General features: G+C 37.4%; 1 pseudogene; it reads left to right on the plus strand.

Annotated features, from left to right (window-relative positions):
- The first annotated feature begins 1,627 nt into the window (after nt 1-1,627).
- Nucleotides 1,628-1,943, plus strand: LOC120609715 (60S ribosomal protein L36-like; annotated as a pseudogene).
- Nucleotides 1,944-20,364: the final 18,421 nt, after the last annotated feature.

Raw genomic sequence — 20,364 nt, forward strand, 5'->3', positions numbered from 1 at the left:
ATATGCTTAATATGCCTAAGTATTTAAAGGAAACATGGGGCATGGTGAAATAATGAATAGAAGGCATAAAGGAGAAATAAATAAGACTTTTAAAGGTGAAAAATATCTGAAATGAAAATTTCACTGAATGTATGAATGCTATATTAGAAGAAGAAAAGACAAATGAATGTGAAGACATAGTAACAGAAATTATCTGAAGCACAGAGAGAAAGAATAAACAGCAAACAGAGATTCAGAACATATGGGCCAACTATAAGTGGTCTAACAGAACTATAGAGTTTCAGAAGGAAAGAAAGGAGGGAGCGAACAAAAATATTTTGAAGAAACAATGGACAAAATGTTCCATGTTGGAATGATACCTATTAAACTGCAGATTTAAGAAGCTAAATGGACACCATTCAAAATGCACACACACACGCGCACACACACACATATCTCAAAGCACGTTATAATCAAATTGGGGAATATCAGTTATAAAGAGAAATCTTAAAAGCAACCAGAGAACAGAAACATACTACATAAAGGAAATAACGATAAGAAAATCACTGACATTTTGTGAGGAAAGTAAAGCCAAAGAGGACAATGGTATAACATCTTTAAAGTGTGGAAATGAAACACTGTCAACCTAGAATTCTATAGTCACCTAAAATATCCTTTACAAATGAAGGTAAAATGAAGACTTTTTCAGAAAAACCAGAGGTAAGCATATTTGCCAGAAAGCTTTAAGTATAAGAAATGTTAAAGCATATTCTTCATGCTGAAATAATATACCAGATAAACTTTGGATCTATACAAAAGAATAAAAAATGTTGATGGTGGTAAATATTTGAAGAGATATGTATGACTCTTTTTTTTCCTACTCATTTCAAATTTCTTTAATGAGAACTTAATGTTCAAAGCAAAATACACAAAAATGTATTGTGGAGTTTATAATTCATGTAGAAGTAAAATGATTTACAGCAATAGATCAGAGAATTCAATGGGCATTTAAAAATATACTGCTCTAAGATTTTAACATTATCTGTGAAATGGTATGATATTTAAAGATAGACTGTGATAAGTTAAAGATGCATTCATAAATTATAGAGCCAGCCTAAAATATAAAAACAAAATGTGGAGTTAATAAACCAACAGTGGTGATAAAACCGTAAAACATACTCAAATCTGAAACAAGGCAGAAAAGGGGGAAATGAATTCAAAGAGTCATTACAAGGGATAAAGAGGAATTTTTAATAATAAACAAGTCAATTTATCAGGAAAACTTAATAATCCTAAATGAGTATGGACTTAATAACAGATATACAAATAAGTGGCAGAACTGGAAGAACAAATTGACAAATCCACATTAGCGATTTTAAAACTTCGTTATTGTTAGAACAAGTAAATAAAAACATCAATAGGGGTTTAGAAGGCAATGCTATCAGCCTAGTTTTACCCATCTATGGAACACTTCACCAATTACAGGAGAATTCACTTTCTTTGAAAGTGCACATCGAACGTTTAACAAGATAGACTCTGCTCTGGGCCATAAAATAAACCAGCTGATTTAAAAGATTTTGAAAATGAGATATACCAGAGCTCGCGCGGTTTTGTCCTTTTGCTGCGCAGCCATTGAGGAGCAGCAGCCATGGCTTGGTGCTACCCCATGGCCATGGGCCTCAACAAGGGCCACAAGGTCACTGAGAACGTGAGCAACCTGAGGCCCAGCCGCCACCGCGGGCGCCTCTCCAAGCACATTGAGGTTGTGGGGGACATGATCTGAGAGGTGTGGGCTTTGCCCCCTATGCGTGGCATGCTATGGAGGTGCTCAAGGTCTCTAAGGACAAGCAGGCCCTTGAAGTTCATCAAGAAAAGGGTGGGGACATACATGTGCCAAGAAGAAGAGAGAGGTGCTGGGCAATCTTCTTGCATCTATGAGGAAGACAGCCGCCAAGAAAGACTAAGCCCCATCCCCTCTGTGTGTAATAAAGCCTTCTCGGAAAAAAAGAAAATTTTGAAACTAAGCTAGAAATTTGTACATGAATTGAATTAGAAATCAATAACCAAAAAAAAAGATACCTGGAAAATCCACAAATGTGACTTGGAAATTAAGTCACATATTTCTAATGAACTTATAGATAAAGAAATAAATCGCAAAGTAAATTAGAAAATATTTTTAAGTGAATGAAAACAAAACATACCGAAATTAGTGGCATGCAGGAAATGTAGGGCTTTAAAAGCTTGTGTTGGGAAAGAAAAAAGATCTAAAATCAATTACCTAAGCTTCTACTTGAAGAAGATAGAAAAGGAAAAAAGCGAGTAAGTAAAAGGAAGGAAATAGTAAAGAGCAGATATCAGTGAAGGTCGCAGAGGAATACTTCCGTGAATTCTGAGAGCAGCCATAACTTATATTGTCTGTAAGTTCTTTGTGTTGCTATTCTTGTTTGCTCTCTCCTGTCTTCAACACATGTTAAGAGCTACATCTTGGTTTCCATAGTCATGGGGAGCTGAAGGAAAGATCTGTTACCAAGGTAGAGGCAAAATGCTCAGTGTTAAGCAACAGCAGCCTGACAGAAAATGATTTCCAGATGGCAAGAAGAGATCTGTGCAGGAACAGAACAGTAGAGTGAAGCCAGATGGTTGGCTGCAATGGCAAGCCACAATTAGGAAAGATATGAAAATTTTCTGAAGATTCCTAGAAATATGTGGATAAGGAAACTTGGGAGTATATGGAGCTTCATACAAGCTGCTAGGATCAGGACTCAGATATTTAGAATTAAAGAAATGTGTTACCTCATAAGCTAGTGAAACATGGAATGTTTGAGCCCTTAATTTTAGTAAAGCTATATTCTCTTTTCTCTATAATTAAGAATAGGCATCATTAAAAGAAGTTTTCGCCATGAGGAAATGGTGATGTGCTTAATTTACAAAGAGAATAGATTGGTAAGACATCAGAGTTCAGGGAGAAGCTGCAAGTAATGATGTAGTTAACCTAGCATGTCTCAACCATACAATGCCACCTAGGAATGAATATTTTAAGCAATGGCCACTTTTTGGAAGTAGGAAGTCTTGCTAGAACCCCAGTCTTCTGATTTCTCATACAAGAGCTTTCCCATGTCTGATTTTTTTCTGATTAATTGTGTACTGTAAATTGAATTATTAAGAAATCATTTATTCAACAACTATTTGTTGAATAGTTTCAATGAACCATGCACTATTTTATGTTCTGGAAACCCAGGAATGAACAAGAGAGACATCCTCTTGGCTTTCATGGAGCATACCTTTTAGTAGGAGGAAGGTTGGAAAACAAATATCTGAAAATGTAATTATAGAAGATAATTTTAGTGCTGTCAAGGGGAAACATGTGAGTGATTGAGTGACTGGCAGAGAACTGAGAGCAACATTAGATAAGGTGGTCGGGAAAGGCTTCTTTGCACAAGTGGCATCTGGGCTGATGCTAAATGATGGGAAGATAAGAACCCACCAGGCAGACAAAAGTACAAGTCCTCAAGCTGGAATACACTGACTGTTTGAAGCTGAATTTATTTAAAAGAATTTGCCATGAATAGCAAAGGAGATCTGGGAGTGACTCAGGAGAAAAATCTTTGGTCCTCCTTCCATCACTATTTCACCCTAGTCTTCCATTTTTTTTTTTTTCACTTGTTAAAGGGATATGATTAATCCCCCTTTTATTCCTAAAGCTGACAGGACAGCTAGAAACACTGGGTAAGAACACTTATGTGATAGCAAGCTGAAAATCTAACAAGCGTCCTCCAGCTAGAGGGAGGTTAAGATGAGAGAGGCCACTGAGGAGCCCATTTAAACTGTTTTCACTCTGGCTCATTTGCTTACAGGTGCTTAAAAAGTAATAATAAGGAATGGCTTGCCCTTTGCCTCAGAATTAGGGTTAGCTTAAGAAAACAGGATTTTAGGGCCCCTGAAAAGAAAATACAAGAGCAAAGTGAAATGTCTTTCAATATTACATTATTCCTTGGAACAGTAGGGAGTAAGAGACCTTGTCATTTGGAAATATAGTTCATCCCCAAACCATACTGTACCTAGGCTGTGCCTGAAATGGGGCAAATGCTTTATGAATATGTTCAAACTGTTTTCCTTCAGGCCAAAGCCAATAAATGCATTAGGGCTTTAAAAAAGCTTTTCTCTTGTTTATAAGAAAGACAGATAATTAATTTTGAGTTTTGATTCCAGTTTCGGGGGCAAGTTTTAAAACCAGTTTCCAGCCCCGTAGTGATGGTAAGGGAACATCTACATGTGTATGTTTTCACATGCATGCACACGTGCGCACACACACACACACACACGCACATACATGCACACACGCACAAACATTGACATTTTGAGGATGCCAGCCTATTATTTATCCAGGATGATTCCAGCTAAATGAAACGGAAGAGGAAGGAAACAGTTTCCAAAAGATACAGGTACACCAAAAAGAATCCACTGCTTTGGGAGAATTGAAGAAAGGTTAGTGAAATTATACAGATGGTCTACAACTCTCTTCATGAATAATCCATGAGAAAACTAAAAATAGGACAGTCCTCCATAATGCTAAGTATTTATGAGGCAATAGAACAAGTACGTAGATTGCTTATTGGGCACATCTCAGGCAGTCTGAATGGTTATCTCGTTAAAGGAAGTACTTGATATCTGTAGATATATAGATGGTGGTGTAGTGTCCATTGAATGATGTAATTTATAGATCTTAATGTAGCATCCTTAATCTAAATCTTTTAGGATGGTACTAATTCTTTCTGCCACAGTCTGTGAAGTGATATAAGGCCAGTGTACCCATTTAGACAGGTGACAGGCAGCAAGCTATAAAACTAGCTCCTTTCCTCAAAGGTCTTCATGCCTAGTTAGGGCAGAGGTGGCAAATCTGTAGACTAGGCTTTGAAAAACATTTCTGTTGCTTTTAATCCCTCTCCACATCCATTTTAAAAGATTGGATTAGTAGCCAATATTTTAAAACTGAGATATTACTCAAATTTCCAACTTCTCTTAAGTAATAGGAAGACTCAACACCACTAGGCTAGTAGTGTTCTTGCATGGCTCTGATTATTTGGAGTTAGGTAGCAACTCCCACTTTAGAGTGGAAGTGTGGGTTTTTTTCCCTAGGTTGTCACCTGGCCCACTTACATACTTTTCCATTTGATTTTATAATCCCTAATTTGGGGACATTATGTACAACTCTTGTTGCTTTAGGAGGAAAGTGTGGGGAGGCATGGTTTAGTATATATGGCATAGCTCTGTCTTATAAGTAGATGATGTTATAAAATCCAGTTGTGGGTAAGTCTTCTGGAATTAAATCAATTTACCTACAGGAAAAATATTAATTCAATTTTACAAATATTATTTGGATATCTCCTATGTGAACATAACTGTGCAAGGCACATGGGAAGGAAGATATATGGAGCAAAAGACATGGTTCTTGTTCCCAAGAAGTCCAGAAAAGATCATTAATGTTTATTTAACACACAATGCATTCGAAATAAAAACATAGTGGAAAATATAATTTATAACCACTTGCTATATTACAGAAAACGAAAAATTACATGTTATATATTTTATCCTGAAAGCTGTATCATGTGGATAAACAAATGAAGTAGATGGTGAATATCGTTAGCATTTTAAAGGAAACTTTTGAGCAACTTTAAGGAATTTAGAGGTTAATGGTACTTGTTCCTTTGGCATCATTCTTAAAACATTTTTAGAAGATTTTGAACCATTCTCTTTCTATATTTCTTTTTAAGGAGATGCAAAGGGTGCAATGGATGGAGAAGAGAGGTGGATAGGAAATAGAAATGGGAAGAAACAGAGAGAAAGATAAAATGGTTAAAAAGGATATGTGTCCATGTAAAAAATAGAACTAATTGACCTGTGTGTGTGTGTGCGGTGTGTGTGTGTGTGTGTGAGAGAGAGAGAGAGAGAGAGAGAGAGAGAGAGAGAGAGAGAGAGAGTGACCTGTGTATAGGTTCTCAATCTGAATATAGATGAAGAATTATATATACACACTTCTTTTATCGAGGTTTAACAATGTCCTTCACATTGGGAAACCCAAATATTAGTTCTCAGAGTTGATCTTACTTGATTTATCAGAGCTCTTTGACACAGATGATCACTCCATCCCTCTAGAAATACTTTGGCTTCCAGGACAGCACACACTTTTGGTTTTCATACCTTACTGTCTGCTCCTTTTCAGTTTCTTCTGCATATTCCTCCTGATCCACCCGCTCCTGCCAGTCTTAATGGTAAAGTGCACCCAAGGCTCATTGCTTGAGCTTATTTGCTTTTCTACCTACCTGTACTCTTTTAGTGAGCTCCTTTGCCACATAGCTTTAAATACCATCTGCATGATAATTATCTGAATATATATACCTCAACCCTGAATCCAGACTTGTGGATCCACAGCATCGTCAACACCTTCACTGTGTGTCTAATAGGCATCTCACTATAAATGTCTGCAAAACCGGGTTACTCATCTTCTCAAAGCTGCCTCTCCCTCAGTTTTCTCCATCTAAAATAATGGAAACTCCATCCACTTTGGTTCAGGCTCAAATCCTTTAGAATCATCCTTCGCTTGTCTGTTTCTCTCATCTCACATCTAATCTGTCTGCAAATTATTTATGTCCTTAAATATCCAAATTTATACGACCTCTCATCACTTCCATCAGTGTCATGCTGGTGTAAGCCACCATCATCTCCTCCCTGGATTATGGAAATAACTTTCACGTTATCATTTTTATCCTTCCAGTAGTCTATCTTCAATGCAGAAACTGGATCAATAATTTTTACATATAAGTAAGATCATGTCCATTTTCTGCTCAAAATCTTCGAATGGCTCTCCATTTTACTCAAGACCTTGCAATGGTCTCTAGGCATAAAAGTCTGGTAGTCCATTATCTTTCTGAGCTTACCTCCAATAACTCTTCTTCACTATATTACAAACCTACTGGCCTTCTTGCTATTCTTTAAAATTTCAGGTATGCCCACTACCTCAGGGCCTTTGCATTTGCTGGGTATTTTTTTTTTCTGTCTACAATGCTAGTGCATGTTTTTCAGTCCATAGCTCAAAAGTTAACTTCTCATCGAAGTCTTACCAAACCACCTTATGTAAAACTGGACCTCTGTCCACCTGTTAGGCACCTCTAATCCCTCTCCTTTTTAATTTTTATTCATAGTACCTATTACCTCTTTATATATTGTATCTTCTACTTGTTTATGTTTTATACACCCCCACTGAAATGTAGGCTTCTTGAAGGAAGACAGTTTTGTCTGTTTTAATTATTGCTGTGTTCTCAGTACCCAGAACAATACAAAGTAGGGACTTAATAAGTAATTGTTAAACGAATGCACTAATGAAAGGAGATGACGAGACTAATTCTTTAATCAGATACCAATCTGGTTTAAACTGTAGGTGGCATCACAGTGTCAAAATAATCAGTTTCCTAGACCATCAATTAGTAGAGGAGGTGGAAGTGCAGGGCAGCTTGCTGTATCAGAATAGAAACCATTTCGTCTTTTTCCTTCTTTATTACCAGGTCATGTGCCATCCCATGCCCATCCATTCTTCATCCCATCCCCACCCCCACTAGAGTTTATATGTATAAGCTGAGGTAAGCGTACTAGTACAATAGCGGAGCGTGGCGTGGGAATCTTGCTACATGCCCGTGTAGCTTTCTTGTGCCCTCTGGGCTTGCTTGTGTCTCATATCAGCAGAACCACTTTCATCCTACCATGTTCAACCTGCTGAACCTTATGACTTGGTAGATCTGGCAACCCAATTTCTGATGGGTAGCTCTGGCCACATGGAAACTTAATGTCGGATGGTCCAATACTCCAATGAGGGCTTAGTAGTACATGACAAGCTATTTTAAATGGCCAAGGAATCTCTGTAAATAGAATGAGCCTTACTACAAATATAGACCTACAGGTCTCTATTATCATTCTCCTATTAGAGCTTACCTCAAAATCTACACAGTAGCTAATCTCGGCACAGATACCTCTAACAGCATAGGATCTGCTAAGTCTGATGTCCCAAGTGGCAGGGCTGCCTGCACTGTAATTTGGACTTGTTGCAGATCTCTTTCCTGCTCTGCGACACATGCAGAGTTGGAAGTCTTTTATGTCTCTCAGTAAATGAGTGGAAGCAGTATTCCCAATGGAATATTCTGCATCTAGAGCCTAAAAAGCCCTACCGAGGAGTGTGCTTCCTTCAGAAGGGTGGGGTTATGAGATGCAATTTGTCATTTCCTTTGGAGAGGATGTCCCAGCATACTATTTTATCTGGGGAGGGCAAGGCAGTTTCTTAATCTTTCACTTGGCTTTTCCCACTACAATAGTATAGTCTAAAGAAGACTACAGGTGCTATGTATAAGTTACCCTATAGTCTAAAGAAGCTATGTATAGGTTACGACAACTACCAAGTATGTATATTCATGCCAATTTTATTTTACATTCAGGCACTGGAGAAATGATGATGGAGTAGGTCAGTGGACTTCAGTGGACCCACAGTAAGCAGGACATGGGCTAGAACTCCATTTATTACATGCCGTCCATATAGCCCCGCTGTAAAAAAGGTCCATGATGATGCTTTGGGTCACCAGGTATCAATGTTAATTTGGACTCTGAGTCTAACGATTCTTGAAATGTTTGAGTATTTCTCTGTTGTACAGTTATTTGAGTAAATGGACAGAGGTCCTTTATGGAAGAACTGGAGGAATCATTATTAAGTAACATTGTCATTGTACCATAGGATTCTTTTTCCTGGGACATGACTTTTCCATCAGTGTGTTCCAGGTATGAGAATGGCTCAGGTCTGAACTTTGGGCAAGAGATTGTGAAGTTTTATTGTGGTATTTCCCCCTAAGCCTCTTGATCATCCGTCCCTGGTTTCTTTTCATTGTATAACTTGAAAAATACCCTCATAGGCCGGCCAGTTATCTTGATATTTGGAATACCATATTCTGTTAACTATCTCCATAGTTCTTTGCAGGTCAACTTCCTTGACTACCACTTTGACTTTACTATTCATTATGATAAATGTGTCCACCTTGCTTTTCTCAGGTAAGTGCACCCACCTGCATTTTGTCATTTTAGGATCCTCTCATGCCCATTGTTATCAGGGAACCCACTTTAACAGAATCTCTTATTGCCCTGGTTTACTGAGGACAGCTGTCACTGAGCTGTTTAGTGATGCTAGTGCCCTTCTCACCGGCATGTTTCTAAACAATTGGTAAATGGATTTTCCTATAGGTCCTTCCATAGAATATTGTTGATGAGTGGGTTATCTGGCCTTATGTAGTATATCTGTTCTAGTAGGCTCACTTCTCTAAATCTTTTAATTACTGTCTTTACCATCTGTCACATTGTATTTCTTTGGGTGTGAGCTGTGGCTTTGTCCAAGCTTCTAAGAACCATCCAATGTATTAGCACTGTCTCCTGGAGTCCTTGATAGGGTGTGAATCTTAGATCATAGGAGAGTGCTCACATTTTGATAAACTCATCTCTTCCCAACTTTATATCCTGTTCTCTGTGATATAGCATCTTTAGGATGCCATCACATGCAAGCTTTCCTAGCTCCTTTCCAGTACAGGTTGGCTAGGTATTATAGCTTCTTTGATACATAGTCTCTAACCTAATCAGTGGTCCCCAACCTTTTTGGTACCAGGGACTGGTGCTCCTATGAGAATCTAAAGCCTGATGATTTGAGGTGGAGCTGAGGTGGTGATCTAGTGCTGGGGGGTGGCTGCAAATACAGCTGAAGCTCCACTCACTGGCCCGTCACTCACTTCCTGCTATGTGGCCCTGTTCCTAACAGGCCACAGACCAGCACCAGTGTGCAGCCCAGGGATTGGGGACCCCTGGTTTACATTATAACTTTTCTCATGATCTGGTGACCAGGAAGGAAAGTGGGGTAGATCATTAAGGGATTTGTAATTTTTTTGTAAGGCAAAAGCTTCTGCACCATCTTCAAGGAAAAGTGGATTTTGAAGCACAAACCTTTAAGTGAATGGACCACTTCTTAATAGCTTCTTAATAGAAGATTCAGGGGAATCTGAATAATCTAATGATTTAGGATTTTAGATTAATGCAGCAGACAGCATGTTCTCATCTCACATCTCTATGTCCCACTCTTTCTCAATCAGGGCTCTGTCTTTACTATAGAAGACATGCTGGTGTTGAGAATCTAGCCTTCTCTATAGCTCTGCCTGGGTCTGAGCCTCAGCATTTTCTTTCCTCTCTCTGCAGGAGATGAGAGTCTTTTTTTGATATTACCAAGGAAGCCCTTAAGTTCTCACACCACTTTATTGTTGGTAGTATTTCACCCTTAGGTTTTGATTTCCATCTCAGTTCCTCATTAGTGGAGTTTTTAACAACTGGACCATAACTGCATGCTGCTGATGAGATTCTCACTTTGGAACTAGATGATCTGGCTTCTAAATCCCATTAGAGTTGTCTTCCTAGAATCACTTTTGGCAGGAACTGTCCCAGGTTGTCTTCCTTAGGTGACAAACTCCAAGACTTTGAGATTTGCATGCAAGAGGTTAATTGAGGAGAGCATTTAGTAACAACATCTGCGATGAATGAGCATTGCAGGATTGGGCAGAGGGAGAAATGGAATTGTGATGCAGTTGCAGGAGCTATGATGATATTTATAGTTGCCCTAATTGAATCCAGAGCCTTTGTAATTTAACACCACTGGTCACTGGATGCAGATGCCTCCAGGAAGGGGGTGTGTATTCTTTTAAGCCTAGAGCAATTCCTGGAGAGGACTCAGTTGTGAACTATCAACAGTTTACACTCCTGGCAGCTGGGAAAACGGGTGCTTGTCTTGATGGAGTACTTGGTCAGTGAATCACAGAGTCTACCACAGCTCTTACTGGAGATTTATTGAATGAAAGATTGAATGGTCCTTTTGGGATTATAAGCCTCTTGATAGTAGATTCTCATTTTCTGACATCTTTTGGGTTACAATATAGCAATTAGCATAGCACCTTTCACATGATAGTTGATTGAACAATATGTGTTGAATGAATAAATGAAGGAATGAATTTTAGGGCTTTTATCCATCAGTGGCTATTCTAGGTCCCAGTCAATAATTAGAGGTTTTAACTTTTATCCTTCTGCACTGCAATTTTCTAAAAATTGCCACTCCCACAAAGAAGCATCGATGATGTGGATTTATACTTTGTGTGGAACAGTGACTCAAAAGATCTGTTTGAAATGTGGTGGTGTGAGTGAACACTAGTTGAGCCCAATTTAATTGCTACTCTGCTCCTCAACCATGACATAAGACTCATTAGTGGCTAGTTGATGGAACTTCATTGATATGTGCTGCCTTAGATAGAGACTGAGTCCTGTGTGCTGTAGAAATGCCTATTAGCTTTATTCTGAATACTTAAGAGTATACCAGACATGCTTAAAAATTCTTTCTTGGAAACAGATTGTTGGTAACTGCTTTATTTCCTCTTTAAATACATAGTTTGTCACCATACGCATTAATTCTTCATTAAACGATGTCAACATTCCACTCGGTAGAAATAATTGTACCCCTTTCTTAGGTACAATTATCCTGATGAAAGTAATTAGTCAACACAGCTACTTAAGAAGGAGCTCTGCATTTGGAAGAGATTCAACTCATATGTACCATGTGGTAGGGATTTAGCCTGGCACTGAATTCAACTTGGCACCGCTTCACAGAAGGTTCCTTGGTTGTTTTTTTCCCCTGCAAGGTGATGCCCAAGAACATCCAGTACAAAGAAAACATACTACATGCATTAAGACCCAAAGCATACCTATTATTCTGACAAAACTTATTTCATATATTATTTTTTTAAAATCCAAATAAGAAATTAGAATTCTAATTTTGTTTTAATATTCTCCTATTTGCCAACTTATTGGACATTCAGCTAATGATGTACATTTACATAAAGCTCTCCCCTGCCATCAACTATGACTTTGGAGTTTGGGTTTTGCTAAAACAAATAGAGGAAGGCAACTTTTTAATGGCTTGAGATCTAAAGTGGCTTGTGAAGATGAACAGTTCCTATCATATTTCAAACTTTTTAAGTTATCACCAGGCCAACCTTTTTCTGGATAGAGAAGTAAAGAAATTTAAAGGCTCTGAAATCTCTACTGCTAAATTTTCTGGGGTGATGATGATATTTTATATCTTCATAGGGATTTAGATTACACAGGTGTTTGCAATTGTCAAAATTCAATAGATAATTACTTTTACTTTGAAGGAAAATACTAAAAACAAATATTAAACGCTAACGATATGTATGATGAAGTATTTATGGAGAAAGGTACCAATGTCCGCAACTTAATTTGAAATACATGAAAAATAACATGAATTGTTAGATGAATATAGGGATGGATGGATAGAGAGTTGTGTGATAAAATTAAGTAGAGTAAAATTTAATGGTAGAATCTACGTCACAGGAATAGGGTGTTCCATGTAAAATTATTAAAACTTTCCTATGTTGGAAATTTTTATAATAAAATATTGGAAGTAATCACCATTGGCACTCCTCCCGCAGTGACTTTGAGGCAAATTTTAATCAAAATGGGATGACAATTCAATTTATCAATGTTTATCAAATACCTATCATGCCAAAGCTTCATTCTGGGTTTGAGATTTCACTGGGATTCCATGCCTAGCAGTCTTTCTCCTCTCTTAACTGGGCCTACTAGAACAGCTTCAGCCTCTCTCTCTAATTCTGATTCCAGCAGAAAGAATATAAGCAACAGTATCCCAACCCTGTGGAATTCATCGATTGATTTACTTGTCCAACTCTCCATCCTTAAAGCTGTCTATTCTTCCAACCATAAGATTGTCTTCATTGGAATCTTTAAGATAATGGTACATTATGGGAATTGGAAATAAAGGGAGTATTGCAGTTTGAGTATTCCTGGAAACAGACCAAGATGGAGATTAGCATGCAGGGACTGTATCATGGAATGCTCATGGGATTGACAACTGTATAAAAAAAGGGAAGGGAGCAGACTGAACATAGAGTGAAGTTTATGCATCCATTTATGCATCAATTGGTGTTCATTACTCTGTTAGGTGAGAGATATTTTAAAAGTGACCAAGATGGAGGCCTATAGAAAAGAGGCTCAAAGTGTCATAAGGAACCTCAGCATGAAGTCCCTACTTCTGTGAGTTCCACTCTGGCCTTGTTTATTCATTCTGTCAGACGGAATCACTTCAAGACCAGGGATGTGATATAAGATATTGAAAATATACTTGTCTGCATCTGGAAAACTTCAAAAGTAACATTTTTTATTTTCTTGGTAATTTCAAAAGCCACAAAATATTCCAGTCACAAATAAAAAAACCGAGGCTTTCCTGTGGGAAACTTTAGAGGAAACCTAACAAAACTTTCCCAATTGGAATAAACCATTAAATACTTAAAAGTATTTTAGTAGCATATAAAACCAAACCAAATCCTCTGAAAATCACGGGGCCAAATAAAATGTTAAATTTTGAAAAAGTCCCGACTGAACATATCTCACCCAGGTCCTGCTAAAGAAATTACTGCTCCCTTCAGAGCTGTCTCTTTTTTAAAAAAATTGGTTCTAATTAAGTTTTACAGAATAAATTAGTTCACCATATTTGAATGACATTTGCACACACAGATGAAAAGTTCTTCTTTCCCTCTTCCAAATCAGTGCTTTACTGCTGAAATAGCAATGTGTGCAACGCAACTGCTAATGAAACTCCAGTCAATAAACACGTCCAGCGAAGAGGGAGAGGAAGTGGGAAAGAGAGCCAAAGAGGAGACAGCGGACTCAGAGGAAGCAAAAGGAAAACAGAGAAGAGAAGGAAAAAACTGGGAAGAATAAGCAAGGCCAGAGCCCTTAGAGCCAAACGCTAAAAACTTGCTGTCAGATTCTAAATAAGTAAACGGGTCCCTTTGTCTCCACTCCAAAATCAGTAAACTGCTAGTTGAAATCTTCATATACCACTGTTTTCCATTAGAAACAGGAATGTCAGGCACTCTGTAATCCTGAGACTCAGTGATCTAGATAGCTGGTTCTTGGCCCTTTTGTATTCTCTAAATAGGAAAAAGATTTCTCTCATTAATTTCTGTATTGATATTAGAATTCCTGGATGTTCCTGTTCACCTGCATTTGCCTCATTTTAGGCATATAATGAAAAACAAAGAAACACACAAAACAACAAATGAACAAAAACCCTGTTATATCAGAGAGAGAACTTGAAACTTATAGTGGTACGTCCTTCCACAAGATGGTGCTCATCTTTCTGTTTTTATTTTCTATCTTAAAAATTGGAATGACTGTGACTTGGGTTGCAAAATGATTTGGTTGATTATACATAGACATTTCTGATAGCATCATAGGATTGTCTTCATTGAGATATTTAAGATAATGACACATTAAGATAATGTGTCATTATCTTAAAGGATTGAAGACAATCCTATGATGCTATAGCAGTTGAAAATAAAGGGAGTATTGCAGTTTGGGTATTCCCGGAAACAGACCGAGATGGAGATTAGCATGCAGGGACTGTATTATGGAATGCTTATGGGATTGACACCTGTATAAAAAAAAGAGAAGAGAACAGACTGAACATAGAGTGAAGAAGTTAGGCTGTGATGCAGTCTTAATGCAGTTCTTAGCAAACTCATGGGGCCCTGGAGCTGGGATGACCCTCCGTAGCTGTTCCTTTTGGGCATCAGGATCTGGGTCCTTATACTTCTGTAATGACCAGTCACTGGATGTAGGCTGCCCAGTGGGGCAGCATACTATTTGGTGAGACAGCTCTCTTCAGCACAGGCATTTCCTGAAGAATACTGATAGCTGAGAGCTGTCACCAGCAACATTCCCAGCAACTGTGGTAATAAATCCTGCCTTCCTGGAGAGGGATTTCCCAGAATATTAAAGCATCCTTCTCCTATGGTTGTGTCCTCTAGTATGTGGCAGCCACAATCTCACATGAGTCTTGTTTTCGAGTTTCCCCATAGTCATAGAGTTAGCCATAGCTATTTCATCTCATTTTTGTTTCTGTTTCAGCTTGGTTCCCTGAGCAACTATTGCTGTGGCTTCAATTTTCCTAGTAGTTTATCTTTCACCTTTGGTTTGCGATTGAGAAAGACCAATGTGCCTCAATGGAGAAATTTCACATATCTGATTCCTTAGTGGGGGAGGAGCAAACCATGATCCATTAATGAAAAAAATGTACAGGCACTAGATTGGTTTCTGCTAATTTTTCTGATCTGTTTGCTAGTGTAGAAATGGATGGTGGTTGCTTTTCTGTTTTTCACTTGTAAGGAATGTTAATATGAGTTTCAAGTCAATCCACTGGTGGATCTATATATTTTCCTTGGAGAGCTTAAGAAAGGCTCACTAAATAATATTCTTTTCCACCCATCAATCTGTGTTAGGAAGATGTATGACTGGTATCTAAGGCGCTGTCAGTGTGTTATTTTCCATGTTCCTCTCACATGTCAAATATAAAAATACAGCCTGTCAGTGTAAGTGTGATATGGGCATTGTTCAGAGAAACTGTGAAAAATCCTGCAGTGCTCCCTGATTCATCATTTCAACAGCCTAATCATTTCATAGCCCAGTCTAAACAAAACAGTTAAGAGCATTCCGACTGAGGGGTGCTGAATCAGGGTCGATTCAGAAAGGACTGAGAAATCCCAAAGAGAAAAATGTTTTGGAAAAAATAAGAGAAGTCTTGTCTTTGTACCTTATTTCATAGTTACTCATCTTTTTCAGAAGGTTGTTTATCAGTTAATTGTTCTCTACCACACCCCTCACCCTGACATTTTGCCAAAGTGGCTGGGAGGCCTCGTTAAATCAGAATTTCTACTTTCAGCTCACCTGTCACAGCTAAGGCTCCCTCAAATGCATTGACATCGATTAATATTTAATGATCGAATAGTAGAAATATTGGCTCAGCACTTTTTACTTTTTCTTCCTTTAAATTAAAAAAGCTTTTAGAATGGACTCTACTTCATATACACGTAGCTTTAGATTTTTACAATGAGAGACTCATGTGGGTGCCGAAAAGGGGAGAAGACCATCACCCTGTGGAAAGCAATGTATGCTCCAGGAAAAGCCTGGACTGTGACAGAGAGTGAGAACTAGCATTTAATGAGTACTTATTCCGTGCCAGGCACTATATTAGAGCCTTTCCATCATTCATCTCAAGGCTCGCAGCAACTCTACAAGATAGATATTCTTATTTTTATTTTACAAGTGAGAAAACAGCCTCAGAGAAGTTAGAAAACTTGCCTGAGGTCACATATTCAGGTGATAGTATCTGAATCTTGCGTTGTTTGGCTACACGGTCCATACTCTTTCCAAGCACATGGTGCCTCCCTGGGAGACAGGAATCCTGAGATGCATTGAACCAGTGCCCTATTTGATTTCACCAATAATTTTATGTCTTTATAACTTCATTTTTCCATCTGTTAAATGGGCTATAAGCCAGATCTTGAATTCTAATTTGGGCTCTTTTAGGACACAAGTTTCTGGTTTTAAAATCAGGTTAGCTCTTAGTTTATATGAGTAATACCCTACAGGTAATTTTTTATAGCATGCAGATGGAAAAGGAGATTAAGAAACATTTTCTTCTAGGACAAATAGTAAAGTATAAAAAATGATAAAAAGTTAATATATGGAGTAGTGTGCATTTTTAAGGATATTGATCAGCATAATGATGACAGTGGAGAAGGAGTATGCTCAAGTGAAAAGAGAATAGGCTTCGGATCAGACAGATGAGTTAAATTCTGCTCTGTTACCTATTAGCTGTAAACTAGGGCAAGTTTTATAACCTGTACAAGCCTCAGTTTCCTCATCAATATAATGGAGATAATAATTCCTATTTCACAGAATTGTTGTGGAGAATAGAAGAGGTAATGTATTTAAGGGGCCTAGAATAGTATTTGACACATAATGGGCACCTGTTAAATAAGGGGTTGGTGGTGTTAATAATACTAAAAAAGAAATATTGATCATAATTATTCTTCATAAGTGTACCAGCTTAGTTCGGCTTTGTTATTTGTTGACAAAGATAAACAAGACACATGCCAAAAGGGAATATGTAGATGAAAATACAAGGAGTCATTTCAAAAACGCAACATCCTAGGTATAGTGATAGATTTGTGAGTGGTGAGTTTCAGTGAGCAGAAAAGGGATACTTAATTCAATTCTGAGGGTCAGCAAAGGCTTCCTGGAGGAGATACTTGCTCTGAATTTTAAGGCATAAAGGAAGTTTGCCAGGAGTTGTGGGTTGTTTGCTGTCCCGTAAAATCTGTTCTCTCCTCTGTAGTACTGGAGATGTGGCTTTGCATGTGGTGCCCAGGTTGAGAAAACATTATCCAGCCACCTTTGCACCTTGGTGTGATTTTTTGACTAGTTTATCATTAATGTTTAATGTATGTACAGTCTGCATTCATTGCTTAAAAGAAATGGCTTATTAATTCACCTATGGATGGATAGTTAGGTTATATATGAAATTTGATGTATATATAGCATACTTTGATAAGTATAAACCAAATAGATAGAAAAAAGAAAGAAAAATATCTTACCTTCCAATTTTTTTTCTTTCTCCCTTCTGGTGGGCTGGATTAAAGATTTGGTGTGACTCTGATTTGAAATGAAATTAAAGGCAACATTCTAGGAGATGACAGAGCAACAAGATAGCAAGAAACTTGGCCATGATAACATTATGGTATAGAGCTATATGCCTTCCTGAAATTCTTATCTTTGAACTGGTAGATGAGGGAGATATCAACATCTCTCTTATTTGAGACATTGTGTTTTGGGAAATCTTTATTATAGCTGGACAGTCTATACCTTACCTGTACTATACCAGGTGACAATAACCACATCATCATTTGGTTAATATTTCTCAAAAGATTGTTCGAGTACCATCTTCATCAGAATTACCTGGGCTACATATAAAAATGCAAATTTCATGTATCATTAAACCAAATCCTTGGGGGATAGGAGTGCAGGGAATCTACATTTTAAGAATGCTCTTGGGGGATGCCTATACAAATTAAAGATACAGTTATCCTGGATTATTAGCTTTTTGCTTTTTCAGGCCTGTGGAAAATGTTCCAAAGCAGTAGACAGGCATCAACTTTTTGATACTGCGAGTAAGCTTATATATAATAGGTTGTGAGAAAAAAGTCAGGATGAATTTTTTACAGTTTAGGCTTAGAAATCTGTGAAGAATCATTGCTCTATCCTTTAAGCTTTGCTACTCAAATGGTAGACTGTGGATAGAAGTCTCAACATTACCTTGGAGCTTTTTAGAAATGCAAAATCTCGGGCCCTGGCCTAGACCTACTGAATCAGAATCTGCATTTTAATAAGATCCGTAGATGATTCATAAGCATATTAAAGTTTGAGAAGCACAGCCATGTGGTTCTCTTCCTTGGAAATAAGTCTCGGAACCACCATTTATACAAGTGGCAACTATGATTAGGAATACAATGGGCAGCCTTCAAAATGGTTAAGACAGTTCTAGAAGTTAATGTTTGTTTGTTTTTCTCACAGTGATTATACCAAATTTATGAACTCTTAAGTGTGATGCTGTGGTTCCGACCCTTGCTATTAGCGATGCCTGAGGAGGCTATTTCAAAATGAAAAACACTTGGCTCTCAGCTCTGAGAACACCTCGATTCCACTATTACTTGGAAATAATTCCTTGGCAGTCTAAACAGACACTTTTCACTCTCTTTGGTAATGACAAGGCTCTTCCAAAGAACCTGTTATTTCTATTTTTCTTTCTATTTTTTCCCAGCTTTATTAAAATATAATTGTCATATAAATTATGTAAGTGTAAGGAATACAACATGATGATTTGATATATATGTATATTGTGAAATGATTAACACACTAAAGTTAGTCAACATATCTATCACTTCACGTAGGTACCTTTCTTTTCCATTTTGGTTAGAACTTTTTTAGCTCTACTCACTTAGCAACTTTTAAATATATAATACTGCATCGTTAACTACAGTCACCATGTTGTACATAAGATTCCCCAAACGAATTCATTTTATAACTGGAAGTTTGTATCCTTTGACCACCTTCATTCACTCACCCTTGGCCCCTGGCAACCACCAATCAACTCTGTTTCTATGAGTTTTTAAATATTCTACATACAGTGAGATCATAAAGTATTTGTCTTTCTCTGACTGACTGATTTCATTTATTATAATACCCTCAAGGTTCATCCATGGTGTCACAAAGGCAGGATTTATTCTTTACTATGGCTGAATAATATTCTAGTATAGATATAAAATGTGATATATATATATACACACACATATATAATGACTCTATATTTATAGTTATTTCATTTCCTTTAGATAAATACCCAGAAGTTGGATTCCTTGATTATATGGTAGTTCTATTTTATGTTTTTTGAGGAAACTCCACACTGTTTTCCACAGTGGTTGTATCAATTTACATTCTCACCAGCAATGTGCAAGGGTACCCTTTTCTCCATATTCTCTCCAACACTTGTTATTTCTTGTCTTATTGCTAATAGCCGTTCTAACAGATGTGAGGCAACATCTCATTGTGGTTTTGATTTGCATTTCTCTGATGATCGGTGGTTGAAAACTTTCTCATGTAACTGTTGGCAGTATGTATATCTTTTTTTTGGAAAAATATCTATTCATGTTCCTTTTCCCATTTTTCAATCAGATTACTTGATTTCTTGCTTTTGAGTTGTGTAAGTTCTTTATGTATTAATCCCTAATCAGTGTTATGGTTTGTAAATATTTTATCCCATTCCATAGGTTGCTTTTCTTATTGTGTCTGTGATTTCTTTTGCTGTGCAAAAGCTTTTTAGTTTGATATAGTCCCGCTTGTATATTTTTGCTTTTGTTGCTTGTGTTTTGGTGTCATTTCCAAAAAAAATATTGCCAAAGCCAACGTCCAGGAGCTTTTTTCCTATCTTTACTTCTAGGAGTTTTACAGTTTCAGGTCATACATTTAAATTGTTAATCCATGTTGAGTTAATTTTTGTAAGTAGCGTAAGATAGGGGTCCAGTTTTATTCTTTTGCATGTGAATATTCGGTTTACTGAACGCCATTCATTGAAGAGATTATTTTTTCCCCATTGGAAATATTAGTTGACTATATATGCATTATTTTATTTCTGGGTTCTCAATTCTGTTCTTGTATGTTTGTACCATGCTGTTTTAATCATTATAGCTTTATAATATAGTTTGACATCAGTAGAATGATGTTTCCAGCTTTATTCTTTTTTCTCAAGATTGCTATAGCTATTCAGGGTCTTTTGTGGTTTCATATGAATTTTAGAATTTTTTTTTTTCTATTTCTGTAAAAGATGCCATTGGA

The sequence above is a fragment of the Pteropus medius genome, unplaced genomic scaffold, assembly GCF_902729225.1.
Source record: "Pteropus medius unplaced genomic scaffold, Ma_sr-lr_union100, whole genome shotgun sequence".
NCBI classification, from domain to species: domain Eukaryota; kingdom Metazoa; phylum Chordata; class Mammalia; order Chiroptera; family Pteropodidae; genus Pteropus; species Pteropus medius.